Below are 6,356 nucleotides of genomic sequence, written 5' to 3'. Positions count from 1 at the left end.
GCAGCTGAGGGCAACACCAATGATTTCACAGGATGAAACCATGATGGCCTGAAGGTGACATTAAGCCATTTAAAACGCATGAACCATTAAGTCCACATGTTTTTTTAAAAAAGACAGATAAGCACATAATTAAGTGACTTTAGAAAGATTTCTATCAAAAGTGATTTAGCATCACCAACTTAACATTTCATATGTCTAAACTTTAACTGCAAAATTCTATTCACAAGCTTCTGCTTAAGTATAGCATGTGCAAAAGAATCTCTTAAATTTCATAGCAATTTTTCTACTAAACACTGAAAAAGATGTTTTTTTCACATTAACTGTGAAATTTCAGTCCAATGGCTTAAGACATCATCAGCTCCTGAATAGCTAAAACAAGATAAAGTCTTGGTCCCCTTTATTGCTAAATGCTGTTATATCAGCAACAAAACACAAACATGTGCCATGCAGCTCTCACTTCACTTGAATTTTCTCCCCACATTTGGAAGGCAGTAAGAAGAAAAACATCTGTTCCTTTCTGTAGAGCTGACAACCCTCATTCTATGGTTTAAAAATAATAGATGTTTATGGAGGCTTATAGATCTAACTATCACCTGCTTCAAAGACAGATGGCAATTCATTGATCCAAATACATGTAAATTAAAGCCAGAAGACAATTTCCCTGAGGACAATGCTAGTTCTCACCAGGGCTCTAGTAATTTCCAAGACACCCATAAAGTACTAGAGGATGGTAGAGAATCAAAGAAAAGGCAGATGACAAGAAAACAGACAACAGCTGAGAAACAGAGGCCTGTGTCACTCTGGATTCCCTGGATTCACCACAGGAAAGCTTCCAGGAGAGCTGTATGGAGAAAGCCTGCTTCACTGCCCAGCAATCACCCTGCATCTAGCCCAGGAAGGCCAGATGCTCAACAATGAAAGTTCACATATTAATAACAGAAACTGGAAAATATTGTAAAGTTTTTTTTCTCTATATGATGCCTTACAGTGCTAAACATCCAAAAAGCATGACTAATAAGCAAGAACATTCAGACTCGAATCAGTAGACTCAGTTATTTTTAGCTCAGCCTCTGAAAGAATTACAGTGTGACCTTGAAAAAGTTTCATCTCTTTGTTTACCTCCATGTGGCCACCAGCTACAAGATTAGGTTAAAACTACCAATTCTTTTTTTTTTTCCTTTTAAGAAAGTGAATGGGTGAGATAAACATACAGAAACTCCTATACAAATAACAAATGGTTACTGACCAACTACATCCAAGCATCAAATATTAAGCACTGCCCCATATGTATCACCTTCTGTGGAATCTAATATATGACACAGATGAATTTATCTATGAAACCGGAACAGACTCAAAGATACAGAAAACAGATTTGAGGTTGCCAACCAGAAAGGGTTGAGATGGAGTGAGAGGTTGGGGTTGGCAGGTGTAAGCTATTACATAGAGAATGGATAAATAAAAAGGTCCTACTACATAGCACAGAGAACCAGATTCAATATCCTGGTATAAGCTATATGGAAAATAATATTAAAAAGAATGTATAGAGTGACTGAACAACAAAACATACACACACACATATATATACATATATATGTATAACTGAGTCACTTTGCTGTATTGCAGAAGTAAATACAGCATTAAAAACCAACTATACTTCAATTAAAAAAATAAAGATGATGGCCATATTAAAGCAACTAAGCACACAGTAAAAAATTCTGCTTGGAAGTCAACAAAACCCACTTACCTCCTCAACAGGAATCCTGCTAAGACTCTCAAATTTCAAATTTGGAAATAATTAGAAAATTTAAATGAAATGCTAGTTCCAAGAATACCCCTTTTATTTTCCTTAAGGAAAACAAAATTTTAACCTGGGGTTGAAGGGTCCTATGATCTTCAGGATTCAGACCAATCCTCCTATCAATTTGTCTCTCTTCATCCCTTGCCAAGGTGATAAGTCACTGCACACTTGATGCATCCAAAGTACTATATCTCTGTGTGTTCCTGTGCTTAGTCAGTGAGCCATGGAAAGGCAGAAACAGGATTTAATGATCTTTGTATCACTCAGCACTTAACATACTGTTTAGCACAATATGACTGCCCAGTGTATGTATGTATGTGTGTATGTGTGTGTGTGTATATATATATATATATATGTGTGTGTGTGTGTGTGTGTTAAATAAAAGAAATATATTTTTTCATTTAATATTCATTTGGAAATGAATATTTCCAAATTCTAAAGCTGCTTGGAAGAACAATATTAGTAAATGATAATCTTAATTATGGTGATACTTTCATTTTAGGAAAACAATATATGAAATGAGTGTTACCTACATAAGGAGAAAATAATTTCTCACCAACATTCAATTCACAAAAATTAAATAAAGAATGTTCCGCATCCAGGGTCATCATTACTATCTTTCTAAATTCCATATGTATGTGTTAGTATACTGTATTGGTGTTTTTCTTTCTGGCTTACTTCACTCTGTATAATCGGCTCCAGTTTCATCCATCTCATTAGAACTGATTCAAATGTATTCTTTTTAATGGCTGAGTAATCAATCAGATGTGTAGAGCGGACTTTTGGACTCTGAGGGAGAGGGAGAGGGTGGGACGATTAGGGAGAATGGCATTGAAACATGTATACTATCATGTAAGAAACGAGTCACCAGTCTATGGTCAATGCAGGATGCTTGGGGCTGGTGCATGGAGATGATCTGGAGAGATGATGTGGGGTGGGTGGTGGGAGGGGGGTTCATGTTTGAGAGCTCATGTACACCCGTGGCGGATTCATGTCAATGTATGCCAAAACCAATACAGTATTGTAAAGTAAAACAAAGTAAAAATAAAAATTAAAAAAAAATAAAGAATTTTCCGATCCTCTTCCTTTAATTTCAGGTTTTTGGGGTTTTTATCTTTGTGTGTTGTTTTAAAATTTATCTAGTGGGTATCAAGACGATAAACATTCCTAACTTAACCTACAAAATAACAGGAACAGAAAACTAGAAAAGGGAGAGCAAGCATGTAAAACATAGAGGAGGCCACTCTTAAGTAGAAGACTCAGTAAATGTAAAAATAAGAGAGTCCATAGAAGAAACTTGAACTGTGGCCCACCCAGCCCAAAGCCCAGGCCCAAGCCCAGCCCCAGTCTCACACCCAGCCCCTCACATGCAAACACACACACACACACACACACACACACACACGCACATCCTGCCTCCCAGACAGGTCAAGAGCCTGAAACCCCAGGTAAGGGAGATGGAGAAAGAGGGAGAGAGATAGCAAGAGGACCACACAGGCTTCCAAACCCCGGCCTCCACACCCTACCACCTCCATTCTGGGTATCCACCTGGCCCCCAGTTGGCCCAACCATACCCTCACCCACCAACACACTCACCCTTTTGCCGAGAGCCAGCAGGAGGAATCCCGCCCGTGGCAAAGGTCATGAAGTTAAGGGGTCCGACAGGCAAAGGTGAGTCGGGTGTTAAGGGAGCCTCACTGAATTTTCTCAAGCATCTACCCCCCAAACCAGAGTTTTCCTGCCGTACTGGTACTGCATTATGCTTTTCACCTATGCTTCTGACATTAACAGGGGGCTGTCCTCCACCACCTTCCTCTAAAAGGAATTATCTTAGAGCTCCAGTTAGTAAGTCTCCTGGGCGTAAAAAAGAATGTCTTGGCTTAAACCCCTCTGATAGCTTTCTAACTTACCTGACCAGTCTGTCCGGATTTTTGAAAGTACGCATGTGATTGTTTACGACCCCCCAACCGTGAAAGGCAGGAAGCTTAAAGCATCTTAAAGATATAGAGCCCCCCCCCCCGCCTTTTTTTAAAGAGCTAAGAATTATATTGGTGATGGGTTTCACTGTTGAGTCAATGACTGCTGCCAGGCCTCCATATTCTTTATCTTTTAGGCACCTGGAGGATATTAATCAATGTAAGTGGGATATAGAAAAAAAGAATATAGTAGTTTTGATGTTAACAACACCAGACTTTTGAGTTAATGAACTTTCTCCTTGTTATAAATCACTGTACTCCTCTTTCCTTGTTATAAATTGTTGTGTCCTTGCAATATAAGAATGTAACCTTAATTAGTGCTTTCTGAGAGTGGCACCAGACTTCAGTAAGAACAACACTTTTAAGGCAAATAAGTTTTCTGGTTGACGGACCCTTATCAGAAAAGGGCCATAAAATGCTATTAGGCCTCCTGGCCAGAAGATGATGTAAATCACCTAAGAGGAGGCATGCTAGGTGTGCAGAGAGAAAGCCTGGTCTCAATGAGTCAGGGCTGCTGACCCTGCATAATTTTGTATTATCCACTGATCTCTATGTACAACCAAAAGTATAAAAAACTTTCCTGGACAATAAAGGATGGACTAGTCACTGGAAAGACTGGTTTCTCCCGTGTGGTCTTTTCTCCTTCTCTTTTTTTCTGGCTAAATTCCCATCTGGAGCGTGGAGGCTCAGCATGTCTACTTACTTGTCCTGGCTTCTAAGACCAATGTGAGAGGGAGCCCAAGGCAGGGCACCCTCCGCTATTCAAGTGGGCGCCAGTGGCCTATGTAGGTGGTGCAAGTTTCTTGTCTTGAGACTTCATTAGCTTTCCATGTAAATCAAGTTATTCAGCATCTTTTCTCCACTAATTTTCCTGCTACACTATTCTTTCCTAATCTCTCTTACATCTCTAATTAAATAATTCTTTTCTAAGATGCCGACTCCATCTCCCCTTCGAATTACCCTGGATCCACCGGGGCTGGACCCCAACACTCTCTGGCTTAGGGGCAGGGGCTGGGTCTTGCCTTAAGTAGCAAGGCTGAAGGGAATCTTTGAGACCTCCACGGTGAAAAAGTCTTGGGGACCCCACGGGTAACTGCCAGCCCTGCTGGGGCCTGGCCCAAGGCTGACGCCCCCTCCCTTGAAGAAGCTGTTTCTTCTGCATGGCCTCTCTCTGAGGTGTGTCAAGATCTGTGCCAGTGTGTCTGTCTCAGATCAGATGCCATCCTCTCTCCCGTGTCTGTCTACAGTTTTCTGTCTCTCTGTCAGTTGCTGTGTGTCTCTGTCTCTCCATCTATGCCTCTCTGTGTGAGTGTGCATGTACGTGTGTGCATGCGGACATGTCTGTCTGTCTGCCTGCATCTCCCTCTCACAGTCTTCAAGTCTGTCTCTGATCCTTCGTCTCTTTCTGCCTCTGTGTCTCCCGACACCAGGCCTCCCATCCCTTCCTCTGGCCCTGGCCTCTCACAGGTGCTATGACTCTGGCTCTGGCTGACGAACTTGCCTCGGCCAGCTGTCTCACCTGACATGGGTGAGTACGAGTGGCTGTGTCTGTCCATGTGCCTGCCTGTCACTCATCTGCTCTCTCAGGAAGGTCCTGTACTTGGCAGGTGGCATGGGGCAAGGGGGTCCTTGGTAGGGCGAAAGGGCGGGGCTGATGCTCTCCGGTATACCACACTAGTAGCTCTGGTTGCATTTGGGCACCAGGCAGATACCAGGCAGGATGGGTGCTCCAGGCCCCGGATGGGCTGTGCCTAGGCCCACAGGAGGCTCAGAGGACCATGGGCCGTGGGCAGCAGCAGGCCCCAAAGCCAGACACCTCTGGGGCCACGTGGTCCTTAGCAGAAAACAGGATGGGGTGGGGAGCCGCCAAGCGACGGAGGCCTGTATAGGCCCAGGGTGGGAGAGTGCCGAGACCTCCTCGACCCACACCCCAACCCCAAGCCCCAGCATGCATGCATGCCCGGGCGCCTGCCTGGGGTGCCAGAAGCACTTCGATCCACAGGCTAGGCCTGGGAAGTGCTGGCCAGGTTGGCAGTGTGCGAGGGCGGGGCGGCATCAGCCAGTCACTGGGCTGCTGACCCTGGCCAGCCAGAGTCGGATGCGGGTCGTGCGACTCAGGTACAGTGCAAGGCCCATTGAAAGGTGTGGCCGGCAGGCCCAACTGGCAGGTAGGTCTGAGCAAAAGGGAGGTGCAGAACAGGGCTTTTAGGGCGCCTGGTGGTAGCCACCTCCGTTTAAGGTCATACCACCCTGAAGGCACACGATCTCGCCTGATTTTGGAAGCTAAGCAGGGTCGGGACGGGTTAGTATTTGGATGGGAGACCGCCTGAGAATACCAGGTGCTGTAGGCGTTTTGCCTCACCTCTCCTTCAGCTCCCGGCCCCCCAGTGCTGCTGGCGCCTCAAGCCCCACCTGACCCTGGCCCCTCGCACCCCATCATGCTCAGAGCGGTTGCCTGCCTTCCAGCCGGCGGCCCTCACAGGCAGCAGCATCCCAACTCTTGGGTCCCCACAGCTCCAGCCATTCCCCAGGTGGGTGGACCAAGCCCGACTCCCGCCGCAGACCTGGGCTGCCTCGGCATG

General features: G+C 44.9%; 1 pseudogene; it reads left to right on the top strand.

Moving 5' to 3' along the window:
* The first annotated feature begins 6,006 nt into the window (after positions 1-6,006).
* LOC138074607 (5S ribosomal RNA) lies at positions 6,007-6,125 on the top strand (annotated as a pseudogene).
* Positions 6,126-6,356: the final 231 nt, after the last annotated feature.

This window comes from Capricornis sumatraensis, chromosome 2 (genome assembly GCF_032405125.1).
Source record: "Capricornis sumatraensis isolate serow.1 chromosome 2, serow.2, whole genome shotgun sequence".
Lineage (NCBI taxonomy): Eukaryota > Metazoa > Chordata > Mammalia > Artiodactyla > Bovidae > Capricornis > Capricornis sumatraensis.
The sequence above is the reverse complement of the archived record's forward strand: the minus strand, read 5'-3'. Positions and strand labels throughout refer to the sequence as shown.